General features: G+C 34.2%; 1 pseudogene; it reads right to left on the bottom strand.

Moving 5' to 3' along the window:
- Nucleotides 1-1,425: 1,425 nt before the first annotated feature.
- LOC138335505 (cys-loop ligand-gated ion channel-like) lies at nt 1,426-23,701 on the bottom strand (annotated as a pseudogene).
- Between the last annotated feature and the right edge of the window lie 574 nt (nt 23,702-24,275).

Here is a 24,275-nt window from a genome sequence, read left to right as displayed (position 1 = left end):
ATCAGATCAGTTGATTTTAAGGTGCATTATTGACATCTATACCTATATGACTCAGAAACAAACTTGATTTCAGAGCGAAAAGGCAATATCATATTTGGACACTGTGTCCAGGAAAATAAGTAAAAGCTAGTTATGACAAAATTGAATACTTTTGAACAAGCTCTCCCATCTACCCTAGCCAAAGGTTACGATCCGTACAATATGTGTACTCCTCTTCAAGAAAAGTAGGCGTATCGTACCAATCGTAACTGTTGGCTAGCGCAGATGAAGCTCTCCAACGAGTCACTTAACCAGAGATTTGTCAATTATAATAGATTGATTAGTGTGTTTTCCCAAACAAATCAAATACTTCAAAACATATTGGCTACACGACTCGCTGATATATCAGGTTATTCAGTACACTAGGACATCATGTCAGACAACCACAAGTTAAACTTCTGTCCGACTTTCTACCGCTAGTCCTCCACTCCCATGTCACAATGGCCAAGTGGTTAAGGTGTCTTGCCATTTTATCACTAGTCCTTCACCGTTGGGTCACAATGGCTGAGTGGTTAAGGTGTCTATATTTTCATTTTCACTGCAACTACTTTTCTATAAAGGGTTTTCTTTTAGGTCACAGTTACTAGGTAAATTTTAGGTAATATGACTCAAACGGTCAGGATGACCTATAAAACGTCATGCTCTGTTTAAACAATTTGTCAACTTTTCACGCAGATAAGATCTTCTTTGACCTGATCATGAATGACCAAATCTGATATTTGACAAGTAGATACCATGCAGCTGGAATAAAAAGGCTACTATGTTGGTTCAGATAATCGACTTTGACCTTCATTCAAGGTCAAAGGGTTAAGTAGACCAAAATCAATCTTATATCGATATTTCATTTGGGGGACTTGTAGCTCGTGGGAATGAAAGTTGTTTAAGTCTACCGATCAGAAGCGGAAGAAGTTAACATTTGGTCTTACTAGTAAGCATTACAAGGTAAAGTAAGTGCTAGCAAATTTATTTAAAAATAATTACTTCATTTTCCATCTGATGTCCATATAAGCTATCTAAATATGTTAAACTCTTTTAATGAGTCCTTTTCAATTCTTTATTTACATAATACAGAGTTGTCTCCCCTTGGGGCTAGGTATTGATTGTGACGTCATGTGTTTGTGAGTGTAATGTAATACTTTTCAGATAAATTAAATGACATGGATTTCGCTCACAAAATAATGAAGTCACAATTGATATCTATACCTGCAAGGGAAATAACTCCGTAACATGCAAACACAGAATAACATTAAGGACCTAATATTAATTGCTCCTGTGTGTGAACACCTTCTACTTTATAAAGTTAATTGACCATAAGCCACTTTCAAGGTCATACATAATACAGTAGTGAAGAGTGAAATGAAGGGAAGTAACACTGAAAGATCAGCACTATGTTAAATAAATTTATTCATTGGAAAACATCAGTAATTTAAAGAACATAATTACATGTACAATAAATTTCAATAATAAGCATACAGACAACATTGTAGTGACATTTTAGTATAAATTATGTGAAACACAAAACACTCCCCTGAAACATATATGTTTCTCCCCGAATACACACATTTGCTATTTTCAAATGACATCATTAAAAACAAATTAATATCATGCTGCAAGGTGCTTTTTGTTTTGTCTTTTGATCAGTTTTTTGACAGATTAATTAAATATTGACATTTAAAACCCTGACCATGTACTAACATGGGTAAAAATACAAATACTACTTTCTAGTTTCATTAATTCTTGTCGTCCGTTATTGTTTCACTGTATTTCTGCATATAGACCTTCTTCTCCTGAAAGTAGAAACAAAATTTCCGGTCTACAACTGTTTTGTCCGTAACAATTTTTTCATTTCTGAAATTCCCAAATTGATCTTTTTTTAAACGAATTTGCTAACGGTGGAAAATACTCTTTTCTGGCATCATCATCAGTTTTTCAAATTTTTAGAAACATGAAATTGTGTTATTTAGCTGTGAATGTCACATTTAATAATGCATTTTTATAAACATGAAATAGCAGGTTGATTAAGGCAAAATATGTACCTCAAATGTTGGTCATTGATTTCTCATCAAGTACAATATCTGAGCAACATTATCTAAAAATTTGCGAAAGAAATTTGCACAATCTGGTGAAAATGTAATAATTAAAACAACATCACTTATGGAAATATTGCAAAGAAGTATATTTTTGTTATGTTGTTGTATGTTGTACAGTAAAACTTAGCTATAACGAATTCCATGGGACCAGATGAAATAATTTGTTATAACAGAAATTCCCTTAGGACCAGATGAAATAATTTGTTATAACAGAAATTCCCTTGGGACGAGATGAAATAATTTGTTATAACAGAAATTCCCTTGGGACCAGATGAAATAATTTGTTATAACAGAAATTCCCTTGGGACCAGATGAAATAATTTGTTATAACAGAAATTCCCTTGGGACGAGATGAAATAATTTGTTATAACAGAAATTCCCTTGGGACGAGATGAAAAAAATTTGTTATAACAGAAATTCCCTATAATGTTTCTGAATTTATAAGTTAATGAAAGTCTTAAAAATTAGGCTGATTGCACCCTGAATCATTTTAGTTTCTAAGCTAACTCACAAATTCCAAAGTCAGCAACAATATCTTTCCTTAGTAGATTTTCCTTTATTGATATTTAATTGTATACATACTTGTTTTAAATCAAATAATTCCACTTTTTGGTTCCAAGTTTCATTTCAAATCTTGCACATACAGTAAAACCCCTATAACTCGAACAGCAGGGGACCAGGTCAATAGTTCGAGGAATACGGGGTATTCGACTCAACCGAGTTTCGTTACTAGGACATATATATATATATCGACAGTCAAAATTTCCGGTCTCAAACTATGACAAACAATGCACGGCAATGAAATTTTAATTACCCTATCTTTCTGCATTTTGGATTTCTTTATTCAAGTGTTTTGTTGATAGCAATATCAAGTTGGAAAAATATGTTCACGAGTAGAGTTACAAAATACAATATACGGGAAAAGGTGCGGAACGCACTGATAAAATGTACTTTGCAATTCGTGCAATTCAATGAATAACATTGTGTTTGCCTGTCGAATGAAAACAACAAAGATTTCTTTTTTAAAATGAACTTATATAATTAGGCGGATGTCAGCAATATCTTCCGCCTATTTTGTCGTTTCACAATGCGAACTTTCTATTAACACGGATCAACAACTTCCGTATTTTCGCATTTACAGCGAAGATTATTATGAGAGAAATATCAATAATTTAATGTCTGTTCTGAAATGTTCAATTAAAGTTAGCATCAAACAACGACTTTCGAGGTAGGTAATAATGACACCGTTAATCCCTTAATTACCTAAAGGCTTGATACGCCACCTGTATAAACACAAGGTCGTGAGCAATTATCCATGTGGTCGGTGCAGTCAGGTGTGACACAGGTAAAAAAAATCTCAAGGGCCGAATACCTGTTCGATGAATACATGGGTAAATAATATGTATTTGATGAAACGGGGACATATTTCTGTTCGAGGAATGAGGGGTATTCGACGAATAGCTGTTCGAGCTATCCGGGGTTTTGTTACATAGATTATATAGGAACACGGTCGGGACCGTACGACCAGTTCGACGAATAGGGGGTATTCGAGGAATCCGGGTTCGAGTTAGAGGGGTTTTACTGTATGTATATCATAGTTTATCTCTTGCACCAACTACACATGTCGAAAATGGGGATATTTGTACATCAATATATAGATTTTTCCATTACTATTCAAACATCTACAACTGTAGGAATTACTTGGTGACAATAAGAGATAGATATCTTTTTGTTTGTCATATCAAATGAATCGAATAACTAGCGATGTCTGAACCATCTCAGCATTACGAAAAGCTCTCCTGGTAACTATTCCTTTTGCGTCCAGAGAAGAGAGACTTTTTATAGCCAGCCAATGAGAATGCAGCGCAGGCCTCACTCATGCATATTGTATTGGCAAATGCCACCATGAATTTTAACTAGACGACCGTGAAGAATTTTGAGTACTGTTTGTCCAAATGGGGCTTCTATCGTCGTAATGTTGACACTTTGTATAGATGTGTAGGATGATTTTGAAAGGAAAATGATCACTCTTTCCAACAGTAGTAACCGTTTTTATGAAAATGAGCCAGAAATGAGTTTTTTAGACACTAAAGCTAGACGGATTAGAAATTTCGAATCTGGGAGCTTTCCACCCTTCTCGTATATGATTAAGTTTAAGTAGAGTATGATTTTTACCGATTTTCGATCTAGACTCCCTAAAACGCATAAAAATGGTTTTAGGACACTCTGGTGGGTCCATAATTATATAATCTGTAACTAATTCTGTGGGTGAGTGCATACATGTATTTTTTTTAATTTCTGTGATCTTTTTGTCCATAGATTATATCTCTGATTTGATGTGTATAATACCGTATTCGACCCAAAAAGCACCCATTTCCATATAAGCGCCCCTCCTATTTTGAGGCCTCAATTTCAATTGCCCATGCATAAATAAGGACCAAAATTACATAAAACGGTATAGATTTGCAATAATTTCGACTTATTAGCACCTTTTCATTTTTATCAATTTTTTAAGCGCCCTGGGCGCTTATTGGGTCGAATACGGTAATGGTTATATCAACATCAGTTCAAAATCATGCCTCTTACATGTAAGTAGAGAATCTGACCGAGGTATTTTGAATTACATGTAATATATATATATTTGGAGGTATGAGGGACATATTAATTCTCATACTTATGGATTTAATGAAGTTTTATTACAAAGAGGCCCTAGGCCTTAGCTGTACCGGAAGTTCTTAAACGTTTAAGACAAAATGTTTCTATTAAACCAGCCCCCTGGGATCAGTAAATGGTAAAAATAACGAAGAGCCTCCGGATTGAGGGCTTGGGGACACTCCATAAGGAATTCATATGCTCAAGTAATGATTTTTTATCCCAAGGTGAAATATTTCAGTATAGAGATGTGCAAAAAATTATATTCTGAAGACCTATTATACCAAATTGCATTTTTTTTTAAATAAAATTTGTTGAAATTCGAAGCAATGTAAAAATGTATAAAAGGTCCCCAGTGAAGAATTTCCATTTAATATGTTTAAATATTTGATATGTTGAATGTGTAATTTAGTCAGAAAATCCCATAAAAACTATGACCTTGTTTTCAGTGATCTATGGTTGATAATTTATCATATTAACAATCATTATCATGGAAACTATTTCGTTTGGTTGAAATCAATTTCCTTCTTTATCTGTGGAGATATGTGAACGGAATGAGAATCCATGTGAAAACAATTATAATACAGATAAAATTACCATAAAAATAAGATCAATGAGAAAAATCTATGAAACCCGCCATAGAATACAGGAAATGATTTCCATGTACATTACATGTTTATGCCGATAGATTACTACGTAGAACTTGAGATATTGCCTTCCATGCCATCAAAACCACACATTTTAACATTCTCAGTCTCACCTTATAGTAGTTATCCTTTTCTTTCATGAGTCTTCTCCTCTTCGTTGCCTGTAGCGTCAGAAATCAAGACAATTACTGGTGTATAATAAAAATGACTCTTTTATTGTTAGGAGGAGATTTATTTATACTGTACTAAAATTTGATGTCACAATTATCCAGCCACAAACAGCTCTTCACTCAGATAATGTAAGGCTACCCGGTGCTGGCCCCTTGAGGCTAGATAGTCAAACTTGCATTATTATAGCCTAGTAAGCCTACCATAGTGTATTAACAAAAAGAGGCAGTTAACTATATGCTACGATAGGTCGTATTCTTGAAGACAGTTAACAAAATTCACTTGAATGCATGAAATTGCATCTTACTATTAAGGAATTTTCTCTGGGAAGGTATCCCCTCCCCCCCCCTCCCAAACGCCCAACAAAATATATATATGCTCTGCTTCCGGCACTCATATTCACGGGCCTCAGAACAACAGAATCAGGGCCCGCAGCCCTTTTGGTCCACTGGGGAGAAAAAGTTAAAGAGTCTACCGTTGGATAGGTTGTATTCTTGCAGGCAGGATGAGCTGCAGCACACCACTATTTAACTTTCAATACTTCTATTAGCTTAGCGAATAGGGTATTTCAATATAGGTCATCGTACAATTATGTATATCTTATCAATATAGGTCATCGTACAATTATGTATATCTTATCAATATAGGTCATCGTACAATTATGTATATCTTATCAATATAGGTCATCGTACAATTATGTATATCTTATCAATATAGGTCATCGTACAATTATGTATATCTTATCAATATAGGTCATCGTACAATTATGTATATCTTATCAATATAGGTCATCGTACAATTATGTATATCTTATCAATATAGGTCATCGTACAATTATGTATATCTTATCAATATAGGTCATCGTACAATTATGTATATCTTATCAATATAGGTCATCGTACAATTATGTATATCTTATCAATATAGGTCATCGTACAATTATGTATATCTTATCAATATAGGTCATCGTACAATTATGTATATCTTATCAATATAGGTCATCGTACAATTATGTATATCTTATCAATATAGGTCATCGTACAATTATGTATATCTTATCAATATAGGTCATCGTACAATTATGTATATCTTATCAATATAGGTCATCGTACAATTATGTATATCTTATCAATATAGGTCATCGTACAATTATGTATATCTTATCAATATAGGTCATCGTACAATTATGTATATCTTATCAATATAGGTCATCGTACAATTATGTATATCTTATCAATATAGGTCATCGTACAATTATGTATATCTTATCAATATAGGTCATCGTACAATTATGTATATCTTATCAATATATGGTCATCGTACAATTATGTATATCTTATCAATATAGGTCATCGTACAATTATGTATATCTTATCAATATAGGTCATCGTACAATTATGTATATCTTATCAATATAGGTCATCGTACAATTATGTATATCTTATCAATATAGGTCATCGTACAATTATGTATATCTTATCAATATAGGTCATCGTACAATTATGTATATCTTATCAATATAGGTCATCGTACAATTATGTATATCTTATCAATATAGGTCATCGTACAATTATGTATATCTTATCAATATAGGTCATCGTACAATTATGTATATCTTATCAATATAGGTCATCGTACAATTATGTATATCTTATCAATATAGGTCATCGTACAATTATGTATATCTTATCAATATAGGTCATCGTACAATTATGTATATCTTATCAATATAGGTCATCGTACAATTATGTATATCTTATCAATATAGGTCATCGTACAATTATGTATATCTTATCAATATAGGTCATCGCACAATTATGTATATCTTAATGTACTAGCTTAATATTTATGACTATTTGTAGGCTTGAAGTAATGAGTTGTGACACCTTAACCATTATGCCACCGCATTTTACTTTAATATTGATAATTTCCTTTCCTCGATACTCCAGGAGTTACTATCACTGACATTATATGCACCCCTGGGTTAGTCATTATTTAGTAAAACTGAAGGCAACATAAATCACAAATAATTTCAGCTGAATTTGGTCCTTTGGTACACTGTGGTTGACTGGTGACTTAATGAATGCAGGTGCTGCTCTCTCTGCAATCTTCAAAGGAAGACTCTGCAGGGCTTTGATTGGTCAGGTTTTTTCTCCTGAGCTGCCTACAGTTTTACTATGAGATAGTCCATGGGTGGATATAAAGTCAGTGATAGTAACCCCTAGAGTATTGAGGATGATTATGTCCATGATTTGATACTTACAGTGAAATGTTTATAGATACCGAAAAGGATAATACAAGTTAATTACGATAAATATTAATAGATTTAATAATCTTATTGAAAATTTCCATGATTGGAAACTTACTGTAAAGTGTATATATTCTGATAGCAAAGAGGATAATACAAGTTAATTATGATAAATATTAATAGATTTCATAACCTTATTGATAATTTCCATGATTGGATACTTACTGTAAAGTGTAGGTAGACACCAAAGATGGCGTGAAACATGACGAAGACGACACTGAGCGACACCATAGAATAGGTATCATACATGTCTATATCACTCTCTGGACTGAATCTAGTCAGGGCTTTGATACAGGCGTTCTGTGCTGCATGTAGGGTGAGGAACATCTGGGCACTCAGCACATAAAGATCCTGTACAATGAAGAAAAATAATGTGACATTACCTCTCACTACAGGAAGAACAAAGCAATAGGTTAGGACTCCAGGGGTTACTATCACTGTTGTAATATCCACCCCAGGACTATCTCATAGTAAATCTGGAGGCAACAGAACAGGTAATTTAGTCGTTTGATGTAAAAAAAATTTTTTATTATTTTTAATTTATTTAAAAGAAAATCAGGTTAATTGATATATTAATAAACAAGAATGTATTTAATGACAATTACCTGCAGATTTTCAAACAGTAATGTTGCGGTTGGACTGTCTTAAGTGACTCCCTGTCTTATGTGACTTTTTTGTAATGGTCCCTTGGAAAGTCACATAAGACAGTCTCGACTGTATATCAAAAGATCGTATACCGGTACACTGTGATTTGCTGTGTGGCTTTTATGTTGGGCGTTGCTCTCCCTGTAATCTTTAAATCAAAGGGAGTCTTTGCAGCGCTGTAATTGGTCAGATTTTTTCTCTTGAATTGCATTTATTTTTATGATGAGATAGTCCAGGGGTGGATATAATTTTAGTTATAGTTACCCCTGGATTATCAAGGATGGACTAGGTGAGGCACCCCCATCATCCAATACATTGTCTGGACTTTACATTGTGGCTGAGCGGTAGAATATTTGTCCATTCTCTTTATATATAGAAAAATTCAAAATAAAGATGAAATCAGCAAATTCCTGGTATGAATGGGGTGTGTTGAATTGATCCCCTCCTGTGAGAGGGCACAGTTGAGACTATGTCCTGTTTGGTGTTTTGGAACAAAACAAAAGATTTTGAATTGAAAAAAAAAGTTATAATCATGCAGTGTACTACACCACAGAAACAAAGGCTTGCCCAAACTTTCTTCATTATGACTGCACTAAAAGCCTGTGAACACTGAGAAAAATCACTGACCTTTGATCAGCACCTAGCAAATAGGTCTCATTTCAACTGTAACTTGGAAGTAAACAAGTGGTTCTATGCTAATTTTAAAATGCCAATTACCTTAACCACTTAGCCATTACATGAACTGAAACGTCAGTTTTGTGTTTTTGAAGAACATTTTTGTTTTAATGATGTTGGTAGTGCTTAAATTGACTAATAGTGAAGGGAAATTGAATCAAGGTAAAATTTTACAATATCATTCTATCTTATCTTTTTAGCAACACGCGAATCACAACTTATTTCTTCAAAACATTGTCTGATTTTAGTTTTTGTTCACATATAAGTCACACTGGATTATAAGCCGCATTCCCGATTTCCAAGGAAAAAAGTAGCGGCTTATAATCCGGAAAATATGGTAAACCCAAATTTATGATTTTGGATGGAAATTAATAAGTAATGTGTTTTATAGGTCGAAATGAGTTCTTCTTTTTATTTTTCATCTCAGTAAAAATATTTGAATTAATAAAAAAATGACAATTATGTTAAACTTACGAGATTTGTGAGGTAGGATATTGTTGGGAGACTCTGCTTCACCACAAACTTGAAAGCGACAGCTGTGAGGAAGAGGGTGATCGTCACCGCCAGCCGATCCGCAGAATCTGGTTCTATAGCAAACGTAGTGTAAATGTCAAACTGGCAATCAGGAGCTGTAACAGTTTGGGACAATAAAATAAAATCTCATTCACTTTGTTGCGCATCTGGAATGAGTGAAATACGTAACAAGGACATAGTCATTCAGATCCCCCGCCAATGGAGATATCAAAGCTGAAGTAAGTTTGATTGTGGAGACTTATGTGTATGAAAAAAAAAACAGGAAAAAGGAAGTTGAGCTAAAGAAAGATGGAGTATAATTCAAGTAGAGAGGGGGCTGCAATTGTTGAATCAGGTATACAGCCTTGAAATTTATATTAGACTATATACACAAAGATGGGTGGAGTTTTGCAAAGTAACATTTACCATTTACCATGATATTTTCAGCAATGTTTCCATGGTAACGGAAAAAGTGCAAAAAATGAAAACCTAAAAATAGCAAAAGGTACTACTAGACCATAAAAAGAATGTGTCTATGAAGTTTCGTGGAAATATCTCTGCTGGTTTTAGAGTTATGCTCCGGAAATGAACCTGCTACAAAAATATAATATTTTCAGCAATGTTTCTATGGTTACAGAAAAATGCACAAAAAGTGAAAACCTAAAAATAGCAAAAGGCACTACTAGACCATAAGAACAATGTGTCTATGAAGTTTCATGGAAATATCTCTGCTGGTTTTAGAGTTGTGCTCCGGAAACGATTCTTACACAAAAATCTGCCATTTTCAGCAATTTTTCCATGGTTACAGAAAAAAGTTGGGCGGGGGATAATAAGATATTTTTTCATCTAGATTTGTATGTATAGGCCAAGGGACATATTTTACAGAATAAAATATTTTTGTTTAGATTTGTAATTGATGCATTTACACAATAAAATTAGTTTCAATATTTTTCGTTTCACAGGTATGTGCGAAAAAATATTTTAATTTAGATTTGTAATCGGTGCATATAGGCTGAGGGACATATTTAGCACAATAAAATATTTTTATTCAGATTTGTAGTAGGTGCATATAAGCCAAGGGACAAATTTTTCACAATATGATTAGTTTCAATATTTATTGTTTAACAGGGATGAGTAAAACAATATTTTTATTAAGATGTGTAATCGGCCGAGGGACACATTTTGCATGATAATATTACTTTCATTACTTTTTGTTTCACAGGGATGAGTGAAATTCATAATCAAATATTTTTATTTGGATTTGTAATCGGTGCATGTAGGCCAAGGAACATATTTTACACAATAGAAGTTGACAATGTTTAATAACATTTCACTCCAAAGGGTGAGGGTAATTAATATTAAACAAATCTGTAATACTGATGAAAAACATCACCAAAGAAGTTTTATTGTAAAATCAAAAATTGACTCATTTTTAGGTCAACGATCAATCGGAACTAAGTAATCCTGAAATATTAGCTGATTAAATTAACAGAATTTATATCTAAGAATTCTAAATATGAGAAATGACAATTTCTAAACAGTAAAGGGAATATGCAACAAAACAATTTTTGTAGGAGCTTTCTTGGGCTAATAATAGGTCACACTCCCACTTGAAATTTTTCACTTAATTAAGTCTTTGAATCTTTGTCACCTCCTAAACTCAAGTTTTCTACTGAACGTACTAAACTTTTAAATCTTCATCCTCGTAGAGTTACGAGAGGGGAGGTAGGGAGAGAGAGGGCATTGGAGGTACAGGGTGGAGAGGAGACAGGGGTTGAGGTTGATGTGAGGAAGAGGGTAGAAAATATAAAACGAATGAGGAGATGGCAAAGGAGGACTGATAAACCATATTTTTTTAAAGTCACTGAAGTTATAAACGGCGGCAAGAATTTTCTCCCAATCACCAAAAAAATGATGATGAACTTACAACAATGAAGATGATATTCCATATGAAGTAGCCGACCTTCCTGGCCACACGGCACTGGACGTGGACTATAGGATGGACGGTAGAACTAGCGTACTCAATTGTAGTTTTGTCCCGATATGTCTCCACATGTCTGTACACGTTCCACTCGGCTGAATCCAGGAACGTTTTTGTGTTGATGGTGCTGAGAGAAAATTGATCCTCGATTAAGTCCACCTCATCTCCAGATCTCTCAGTCGACACCGATATCGTCAGGTCCTTCAAAAACAAAACGTCAAGTCAATAATTAAATATTCTTTATCAATTTGTTATATTGTGTTTTACGTCCACAGCCTGAGTCATTTACTCATTCACCCCTGACAATACATTTGAGCTCTTCTGCTTCAAAAGATGGAAGAGTTTATTATGAATTATCAGGGACCAATGAGTTAAGGATATGCCAGGATTTAGAGGTGGAGGAAAATCCACAGACCCACAGTCACCTGTCAACTAACCCACAGACTCGAAACTGAAAGGTGGAGGGCTAGTGGGGCCAGCCCTAATAAATTGTTTGTTTTCCCTTTACTGACCCGTACCAGACAGTGTTGGGTAAGTAGGTAGGTAGGGAAAACAAAACAGAGAATTTTATTATAAATATAAAATGATAAGATAATTCAAAGTATTTCGAAAGTATACAAAAAATCTTAATATCAGAAATAATAAGATATTTTTGTAATGGCAAATGCCAATAAAATATTTTGGATAGGGGGTGTTTTGGGTGGGTAGGTCAAAAAGGGGAAACAAACAATATCTTTATTTTAAGCCTGGTAATATGTCAGAATACCTTAACTACTCGGCCACTCTCGCCCCATCGTCAGAGACCCACGGGTGATCACACTACACAACGCTACACTTATCAACGTTAGTGTAAATATCGTCTGGGTTACCGAGGATGTCTCGCCCCTAGACTCTTGAATATCAATGGAAATAACATATTTATTCAAAAGACATTTTTTTTGCCATTCTATAAATGATCATTGGTATTAAACTCGTCTGACAATATATGTCAATATATAATTATGATTATCTATTGACATATATTGTCAGACAAGTTTAATACCTATGTAAATGATCAGCCCAAATATTATATACCGTATTTGACCCAATAAGCGCCCTGGGCGTTTGAAAAAAATAAAAAAATGAAAAGGTGCTAATTAGACGAAATTATTGCAAATCTAGACAGTATTTTGTAGTTTTGGTCTTTATTTATGCGTGGACAATTGTAATCGAGGCCTCAAAAAGGGGGAAGGCGCTTATAGGGACATGGGCTCTTATTGGGTCGAATACGGTACCTGGTACATGTATATGCATAACTATAGGCACCAATTGATAATTTAAGAAAAAAAAATCTCCATCTGAATTTCTTCAGCAATTGACATTTTAAGTACGGAAGGTGAATGATTTAAATTTCTATTTCCAATAAAAAAGAACTAACAGATTGCCAGCTGTCAATCAAACCGGCCATTAGTTCTGCATTTCCAAATTCTGACTTTGAAATTTATATTGTGTATGCCATGACATTTTCTCTGACATTGAATCGATACATGTACGCTTGAAAGCATGAGGTGTGGCTACGTACATAGCGCCTGGGGATTGATCATTTATCTGCTACGATTTCACTTTTATAGTCATAGTACAATATATGTAAACACATGTAAATCTTCATTGTGTGAAATTCCATTAAATGAGTCACTACAAACGTCAGAAATATTAACCGGAAAAATGCACTGTAAAACAATGAAAGTGACAAATACATTGTTCAATGATAATAGTTAAACTTGATAACAGATTTTATTTTCTAAGCTGCTAAAAAAAAATGAAGCCATTTCACTTTTTCTTGACCTGAAAATAACAATAGGCCATCGACCCACACCTCTGTAGTACTCTAAAAAAAGAAAAAAGAAAGATAAATAAAGAAATAAAACCGGCAGAGACCGTAAAATAAAAAGAGATAGTTAAATTCAGTTGAATAAAAAGAGTGCAAGGCACTTAGAAGTGGCCATTAAGGAGTGGCTATATGTGTAAAACGATAGTAAAAATACACGGACGTAGCAATGCAACATGTACAAAAACACTCCTTTTCTGGAAAAGAGTGCAGAATAGTAAAAATTCCTGACATTTAAAGCTTAAATCTGTCTTATCACTTACAGAGCAGCAGATTGATCTAGATGTGATGAAATTTACTAGTTTCCATAAAGAATAGATTTCCTCTTGAAAATAAATTATCGAATACAAACTTCCATTAAGCATTTCCATAATAGAATACTATACTGATGTACATCGGTAATGATTCGTATGACAGTCTCAATTTCAGATCTGCTTTAGCGAAAATTAAACCGTGTTTTAGAGCATGGATTGCTTTGCAATCTATTCTTTTTTAATCATACTCACAATCTATTTTTAAACTTTTGTGGGCTTCACTGCATGATTCTGGTGAGAAGAATATCATTTTAGGTTTGACACTGGTGAGTGTTTGAATATTTTCTATGTTAAGTTCATTTTATGTTATGATATATATAGTTTGGTTAAATACCATATTCGAGCCAATAAGCGCCCAAGGACAGTAGGGTGCTAAAAAAACTAAAACAAATAAGGACACACTTGATATAATTAAATTTGGACTAGCCATTCATAAAATTATTGCAAAAAATCATAAACCATAAATCATTTTGCAAAAGAAATTTGAAGCAAGTAAAATTGAGGCTTAAAAAGTCGGAGGGGCACTAATATAGGGATCTGGGGGCTGTTATTTGGTCTAATACGGTAGTTAAAGGGATCTGGGGGCTGTTATGGGTCTAATACGGTAGTTAAAGGGATCTGGGGGCTGTTATTGGGTCTAATGCGGTAGTTAAAGGGATATGGGGGCTCTTATTGGGTCAAATACGGTAGTTAAAGGGATCTGGTGGCTCTTATTGGGTCTAATACAGTATTTAACAGCTGGTGGCAGGGTCATGTATAAAGATGTGTCAGGTTTTGGAGGGGGAGGTAAGCAGGAGTACCAGGAGAAAAAACATCAACCTTTGGTCAGCAACATCTGGAAACAGCACAATATTTGGACCTCAGACTTCAAAATTTATATAGATCTGTGACTTCAACATACTATGTAATACTATTCCTCCATAAATTCCTCTAACAAACTACAACCAGCACCTTCAGGATGTTGGATCCATCCCCCAACCCTTTTATTTACATATTCTGTCAAACATTGACCAAATACAGGCAGTATAAAGCCATTCACCATGCTCGAACATGTACACATTTCCTTTCAATGTCTGAGATAACCTGGTTGCATACACAATCCAAATGCAGTCATATGGGATACCCGCCTCATTAGTGGGTGATTTGATTGACAGCTGCTAACTGTCAAGTATCTATAATTTATCATACCTGTACATCGACAGGGAAGTGCTCTAACTCCAGACTTTCTTTGAAGAAACCTCGGAACCTCCATAGTTGTATAACCAGAGCATGGCGATACTGGGGGACGTCGTAGTGGATGTTATAGGTATTCCTACTAAAAGAGAAGTCCCCATCCAGATTCATTATCATCAGTTTAGGTGTCCACATCACCTTGGGATCAAACTCCTGAAAAAATGATTAAACAAAAAATATTCTATTTATAGATATATACTAGAAATTTTCAACTATTTGCATTGGCTAACAGATGATCATGTGAGGTTCCATATATAGCATGTCGACTCAGTTTTTTCTGTTTTAGAAACACCGAGTCAATATTTCTTTTAGGAACTAATCATTGCTCCCATATTGAGTTTTTCAGGGTGGTGTCCTATGGTCATTGTTTTTCTTGTAATTAACATGTGCACATCAGATAATACTTTTGACATTTGTCAAAGAAACCATATATCTAATATATAGAAATTAAGGACCTTTGATTTGGTTCATATAGTGTTATGTTACCGCCATGATAGAATTTAAAATAATGACATCGGGTTACATCCTCGGTCATTATTAAATCTAACAGAGTATTAACACCATATTATCGACCTCAGCAAATCTCCATAACTGATAAATACAAAATTGATGAAAATAAAACAATTTTATGATTTATGCTTCAATATCAGGATTGATGATACCCAATCTCCTAGGCAAACATATCAAATGCATTTAGCATTGCACATCATTCGCATCCTCAAAAGAGGACATTTCAACCGACCATAAATAGGTTCATTCTTTCATAAAATGGGGTCCCCTAATGTAATAAGAATGGAGTTCCAGGGAAAAAAGTGGGGTCCATTTAATTGTCTATGCCTAAAAAGAATAAGGGGACAGCGTAAACACAAACCCGACTGATTTATTCACAAAAAGAAGAAATGACCAGGAACAGTTGACCAGCAAGCTTTGCTCACATTAGTTATTAGCCTTTTGCAGTAATTATTCTGAAAATGAACTTCATCATTGAAAAATAAAAGAAAAAAGTAAAAAAAAAAATATCATTGTGTAATGAGTAAAATATATCGCTACCAAGCAAAAATTATTTAACACTTTTGGAGAACACAAGAGTTCATATCAACTGCACCTATGGCAAATTTCTTCATAAATATATCATTTCCCTCTGGTAAAATGCATTCTGGTCTTTCAACTTCAATTTTATTTTGAAAATCATCACATTTCTAAAACTTACAATCCCAAATGGAATCTCTGAATAGAGTAATAAACCTATTGTGTTAAATTTTGAATGTTTTCCAAGTGGCTGATTCAATAATCTTCAAAATTTTCCATAAAGGATACAATTGTACCTTTCTGTTATATCTCAAGAGATTATGAGTATTTAGAACCTACATACTCAAATGACATCACTTGGCTGTACAAATGGTGTTTATGATTAGGAATTTGGTTGTTCAAATTTAGCTTTGTATGGAGAGCAAGAATATGATAAATATTAATACCGTATTCAACCCAATAAGCGCCCAGGGCGTATACAAATTGAAAAGAATGAAAAGGTGCTAATAGGATGAAATTGTATTGGAAATCTATACATCATGTGTAGTTTTGGTCTTTATTTGTAAAAGTAAAAAAAAATATCATTGTATAATGAGTAAAATATATCGCTACCAAACAAAAATTATTTAACACTTTTGGAGAACACAAGAGTTCATATCAACTGCACCTATGGCAAATTTCTTCATAAATATATCATTTCCCTCTGGTAAAATGCATTCTGGTCTTTCAACTTCAATTTTATTTTGAAAATCATCACATTTCTAAAACTTGCAATCCCAAATGGAATCTCTGAATAGAGTAATAAACCTATTGTGTTAAATTTTGAATGTTTTCCAAGTGGCTGATTCAATAATCTTCAAAATTTTCATAAAGGATACAATTGTACCTTTCTGTTATATCTCAAGAGATTATGAGTATTTAGAACCTACATGCTCAAATGACATCACTTGGCTGTACAAATGGTGTTTATGATTAGGAGTTTGGTTGTTCAAATTTAGCTTTGTATGGAGAGCAAGAATATGATAAATACTAATACCGTATTCGACCCAATAAGCGCCCAGGGCGTATACACATTGAAAAGAATGAAAAGGTGCTAATAGGACAAAATTGTATCGGAAATCTATACATTTTTGTGTAGTTTTGGTCTTTATTTGCCTGGGCAATTGAAATCGAGGCCTCAAAAAGGGGGAGGGGTGCTTAAAGGGACATGGACGCTTATTAGGTCGAATACTGTAATGGATAAATATGCACACCAACAGGCTAGATCCCATAAGAGATGTGGAAAAAATATACATGTATATAAAAGGAGCAGTTTGAAATATAAATGCAACAAAATTCCACTGATCTTTGAATCCTATCCTAGAGTTTCAACATATGTATAGAAACATCCTGATTAAATTTTCATTGCTTGGCATCATGACTGATACATAAAACCTGAAAAGCTTTTGCTTTAACAGCCAAAAACATTAGAAAGTAGAAAATAATAAAAACCTCCATCTGAGTCTTCTACATGCTTATTAAATTGATCTTTGTAGCATAAAGCCGCAAACTTTTGAGAGCTCCAAATAGCAAGTTGCAAAAAATAAAAAGTGTAAAACTTGGTGTATATATTTCTTACTGCCACAAGTATTATCTATCTTTCTGATGGAGAAGAAAAAATGTAATACCGTATTCGCAGTAATTAGCATCAAAATGAAGCTGTTTAGGAAACCAAACTGTAAGTTGTGAATAAAAACAATTTTTATTTTTTTTTAATTTTTAATTTTTCCACACTCATGGCACGCACATAAATCTGTCACACTTCAGTCGGTAAACATGGATATCATAATATGCCTTCTTTCCTTTTAAACGCATTATTAGTTTTTGATTAAAATGTGAAATCAAAGGACCCCCCCCCTCCTTAAATTTAAAACACATTGCCATTAAAACATTTGAATAATTTGATTTCATGTAAAATGGGATACAATGTTGATCTTATAAAAAGCATTACACAGTTGTAAAACATTGTTAAATCAATGGGATGGGAGGGGTGTGTGTTTATATCACTTTATCTCAAGAAGAGGGGAGGGGCGTTTATTGGGCCATTCACATTAATTACCACAAATAACGTACTAAAACCTTACAATTAAAAGGGACAATTAAAGTTTGAAGCTTATTTTACACATTTTTACTGTATTGTTAGGGTCTACAGTGGCTCAGTGGTTAGAGTGATGATAGTTAGGCAAAGGAAGGCTAAATTCAGTAATAATAATATATCCAGTATAAACTTCTTATGAAAAATAAAAATAAAATTTCCTGTAAAAATTGTTCTGCATATATTTATAGGAATCCTAAAATGTCCTCCTGACTGGCTATGTCCATGCAGCCTCGCTTTTGGAAATTTATTTGCTAAATCTACATGGGGCTTTTCCATAATTTCAATGGTGAAAATTGGACAACGTAAGAAGAACTGGACCGTCGTTGTAATTTGTAAGGACTTTGGGAAGGCCAAGGAATGCATTTCTACTGGGTTTTTTACCCGATTATTCACTTTAAGATGTACCTATACCATTGCATGTGTATAGCAGAGAGTGAACATTAGTTAGACAAAAAAAAAATGTCTGTATAGGGTAACCCGACCAACCCTAATATTTTATCCCAGACCCTAATTCCCCCCCCCCCCCCCCCCCCCCCCCCCCACCACTTTTCTTTGAAAAAAAATAATTTAAAAGCCCCCACTTTTCTTTGAAAAAAAATAATTTAAAGTCGGGATTTCAATCTAAGACTCCAGTTCCGGCCATAACTTTAGAGTGAAAGATACTAAAAAAAAACAAAAAAAAAAACAATCCCAACCTACCAACCCTATTATTTTTTTCAGCCAATGTAACCCTAAAAAGACATTTTTTTTTTTGCCTTTAGCATTGCACAAACCGACCTTAATAATGGATGTTTTGCATGTATGCTGTTGAATAAACCAGTGATATTAATGGTACCAACCAAACTCGAATGTAGTTGAGTCCCGCCTGTACTCTAAATTGATTTAAGTCTTGTCTCAGCAGCCATTAGAACAATGTAGCATATAAAGTTTTACCCTAGTTTTTATGATGCTGCACTACCACACATTTAAAGTGTAAATAATAAAACCATGCTGCAATTTATGAATACCTATAAACCATGAAATCAAAACAAAGCTAACACTAAGGTCACAGTTCAACAAATTCAGAGTTTGCTTTTGCACTGTCCTCACATCCTTTTTAAAGATGCTCCACCGTCGACAGAGCATCAACTATTATCATCAATTTAACAATAATTGGTGTTGAATCATGTATATATATGTCTAATTAACATAAAAATTATATGAAATAATTTATTTTGCTTTTGGTGCATGCGCTATCAATACTTCATTCTATGTATGACATATTGCCACGGAATTTTTTCAGGATGCAATTAATTGTTTTCAATTTTTTTGTCTTGAAATAAAAAAAGAAACTCACACTTTTTAATGTGGTAATGGTGTAAAATAAGTAACTTTTATTACTGAAGAAAAATACTTATTCGTCTGCTTCTGTTTTTGATAGCAAAAAAATGCCATTTGTCAGATGTGTAGCATCTTTAACCATAATCGATGAAAAGGGTCTTATTTTTTTCTGAAAGTCGATCCATTTTTACTGTACAGAGGGACCCCAATATTTTATCTAAAAAGGACTCTATTTCTGAAACACTCAGCGAATGAAAACCCTGCCAATTACTCCAACTTTTATTATAATCTGTTTTAATTTGAATATAAACCCAAATTTAAACGCACACTTTAATTTGATTGTAGCTTTTACTGGTAGCTGCAACGCAGTATACCTTGACTCGGATATTATCCAGCAGAGGTTCTTGCCACTTAGCTTGTATGAAGATGTCCGCTTCGAACTGCTGGTTCACCGTGTCAATGTCAGATATTTTCATGAAGGCCAATTTTACCTCCACAGTTACCTAAGACACAAACCAAAAAAACATCAATGAAATAGATATATCGTATTCAACCCAATAAGCGCCCAGGGCATTTGAAAAAATGAAAAGGTGCCAATAAGACAAAGTTATTGCAAACCTTTATAATTTTGTCTTTATTTATGCCTGGGCAATTGAAATTGAGGCTTCAAAATGGGGAAAGGGCGCTGATAGGGACACGGGCGCTTATTAGGTCAAATACGGTAACCCAAAATATTTTGTTAAGATAATGTTGGGCTAGCATGATGAGAAATGAACTTCTGAAAAATGAAAATCTTCCATTATGTAAAGACCAAATATGCCTACGTTTTACAGACGACCAAAAAAGCTTCTGGATCCACTTAAAGGCATTGTCCAGAAACAGCCATAAACTGTTCTGTATTTGCATATTACAGAGTAATCTGCCCTTGTTTGTAGGTATTGATTGTGACGTCATGTGTTTGATAGTGTAACATCATACTTTTCAGAGAAAACAATGTGAATCGTACTCACAAAATAATGACGTCACAATAGATACCTACCCGCAAGGGAGCTAACTCTGTAATATGCAAAGACGTAATACATGTTCTTCAATCTTGACTCGAAAGAGGTGAGATTAAAATATTCCTTCATTACATTACTTAAAATTTACAGACAAATGATGTATATCAGTATTGTAAGCGATGCATCAGGATTCACAAATGTAGCTGATTTAAACCAATGTTGGGCTAGCATGATGAGAAATTAACTTCTGCAAAATAAACACCCCTGGTACCCACCAAGGATAATGATTTTATACAGAATCCATTTATCTTGAGTTCATTAAACTTTAGATGTTCCATTTAGAGACAAATAGGCCTGAAAATGGTCATGGACTTAATGCCTTAATGGGCAAAAACTGGCAAATAGGAACTCCCAATTACCCTAGTATGATGTGAATGATCTATCAGTGCTTAAACATTACATCACATTTAATTTCTTTTGATCCCTTGGTGTTAAAGGATTTACGAAGAAATGAATTGATAGAATTACAGTATCGATGATGAAGGAAGCTTTTGTGCAAAAAGCCTTCACATCACAGAGGAATTCATTACTTCAAGACAAGCCTGGTTTTCGTAATTGATTTTGTTTTACAACATATAATAAGATAAATCTTTAAAAGATAAGCCTGGTTTTTGGTTTAAATTTTGTTTTTCAACAGGCAAAAAGCTAAAGCTTTAAAATACAGTTGGCTGCTGGACCAGTAGTCGGTGGTTTTTCTCCAGGTACTCTGGCTTTCCTCCACCCATACATCTGGCACAACCTCATCATACTGGCTGTTACTAGGATGTTAGAACAACCAAACCTGCCAAAAACAGCAGCACTTTGATAAAAGCCTCAGTCAGGGAAAACAGCTCCGAGCCTTCCTTGCAAGGGTGAGTGCTCAATACAGAGGTTTTGAGATCCAAAAATAACGTGGGTAAAGTACAATTTACTATCGATTAGTCTCACTATCCGGTGATTATGACATCATCATTTGACACGATTTTTGTGACGTCATACTCACCAGAAAGTGGAACTAATCGTTGGAAAATCATACTTTACCCACGTCATTTTGGGATCTCAAAACCCCCGTATTAATTCATGGAGAAATTAAGTCTTTGCTAAGCAAAACTACATAACAAATCATGAAATGTATACATTTATTTTGTATTATGATTTCTAAACACGAAATTAATAATTAATGCTTTGGTTTTGGCTTGATTGGTTTAATGTCCTATCAATATATACATATCCATGGTAATTTATGAATATTCCAGGTTTATTGGTGGATGAAAGCCAGAGTACCCAGAGAAAAACCACTGACCACTGTGACCAGCAGTTAGTTCCTGACAACTGCCCCACATTCAAGAATCCATACAAGGACCTGGATTCTTTGAACAGTTTAGACCTGCACATCATTACTCATCTTACCAATGAAAATACTAAGGAATGGTTTTAATGTCAAATAAAGCAATTATGTCTAGTCAATCGTTTGTTATGTGTTATTTTAACTAACCATATTCATCCCAATTAGCATCCAAGTGCTTAAAATGAAAAAAAATGAGGGGCTGCTTAATAGAACCAAATTTCATGAAATTATTGCACAGAGTAAGCTATCAATCAATCTGCAAAAGAAAACAAATGAACAAACCTACAAGATTTTCATATTTTCAGTCTGCTTTAAATTCAGGTAAGTGAAATTGAGGCCTCAGAAAGGGGGAGTGCACTTATTCTGTATTTGCATATTACAGAGTTATCTGCCCTTGCCGGTAGGTATTTAATGTGGCATCATGTGTTTGGGGCATACTTTCCAGAGAAAACGACATAAATTGCAAGGGAACTAACTCTGTAATATGCAAAGACGGAATAGGAACAGGGACACTTATTTGGTCAAATACGGTAATAGTTTCTTTGTTCACCTTTTCTTCCCTTTTGATATCCAATACTGCCTTGCTTATGCAACTAACTGTAGACATACAACTGCCAGATTTTTGGACCTTTCTGGTTCCTGGTCCAATTTGTTCCAACACTTGTTCCATGACAGCATTATTCCTCTCCAGTGTGTGTACCAGTTGCCGGAATACCTGGGCCAAATACCCCTCCTTCTGGGGTGAGGTATCATTTTCTTCTCTATTCTTATGGCTCATTTTGTTTCATTTGTGCGTTGATGAATAGGTATTTGCCTAAAAGAAAGAAAATTTGTTTGATGTACATATGCTGCATTGTCGAACCCATCCTTGATACTCCAGGGCTTCCGATCACTTACGATCTCTACACCCCTGGACTATCTCATAGTGAAATTGAAGGCAGCTCAGCGGTAAAACATTTGACCAATCACAGGCTAGCAAAGACTTCCTTTGAAGACTACAGAGAGAGCGACGCCTAACATCAAAGTCACACTACAGTCAACCGTTATACGGCTCTTTTGATGTACATCAAATGACTAAATTACCTGTTCTATTCTGTTGCCTCCAGTTTTACTATGAGATAGTCCAGGGGTGTAGAGATCGTAAGTGATTGGAACCCCTGGAGTATCGAGGATGTGTCGAACCACACCAATTAAAATCATAAAATATAAGCTATTAAGGAAGTAGGCCTAAGAATTCGTTTGCTTTATACTGTAAAAACCGAAAGGAAGGTTGTTGAAAGCACAAATTTGGAAATCGTTCTTTTTACAAAAGCAACAGGAGCAAATAATGTGTGATCAATCGAAGTTGGTGTTGGTGAAGAATGAAGATGCAGTTTGATTAAATCTTTCAGTAATAATATATACTTGTAAAGTTGTAAATTCAGAAGGAGTATCCGAGTAAGTAGCCAACAAATGATCCAGAGGGGATTTTGGTGGGCTTCAGGAAGCCACCATTCCCATTTTTGAGATCGTTCTCTACTTTCTTTAAATCATGTATTCTCGTTATTTCCATAAAATGTTGCATTTACAGAAACTGATACTTGAAAACCCTTAAATTATTTCCATGGATCCGCCAATGGTTCATAAAATTGTTACTAAAATAAAAATCAACAAACCTCATAACAGCAGACGACGTCGACCGGATTTCGTTATTGCATACTAATATCAAAACCGACAATAACATATTAATATCCGGAATTTGATAAAAAAAAAACCAACAACAAACAAAAAAAAACAGAGAGAAATTATTTACAAACGAGACACACGATAGTATATTATAGATTTACAAAATAAAACAAATAATTGTTACTTTTATTCACAAGTTGATTCAAATACGTGTGTACACGTGCGTTTTTTTTCCAAATTGGTTTGTCCCTTGTTTCTAGAAATCGGAGCCAGGTCAATACCCTTTAGAAATGTCAATAATCCGATCATCACTTTGAAACGATAGCACATCAAAGCATCACGATGTATACGACAAGGCAAAAAAAAAAATGATTAAATGAATTGTTCACTCTCAGACAACTCTCTTTGTCATCTATTACTTTTTTAATTCATATTTCTATATGTTATTGATCAGAACAGGGAAGTCCTTTGAAGTTATATTTAGTTTTAAAGATTCTTTATTTGTTCAAAGTACTTTTCGTAATCGAAAAGAGGACACTGGCCTCATTATAAACACTACGCACTATTATGAACAAAGATAATATCGACAACTATAGTCGTCCGT

This window comes from Argopecten irradians, chromosome 11 (assembly GCF_041381155.1).
Source record: "Argopecten irradians isolate NY chromosome 11, Ai_NY, whole genome shotgun sequence".
In the NCBI taxonomy this organism is placed as follows: domain Eukaryota; kingdom Metazoa; phylum Mollusca; class Bivalvia; order Pectinida; family Pectinidae; genus Argopecten; species Argopecten irradians.
This window is presented reverse-complemented; position numbering and strand designations above follow the sequence as displayed.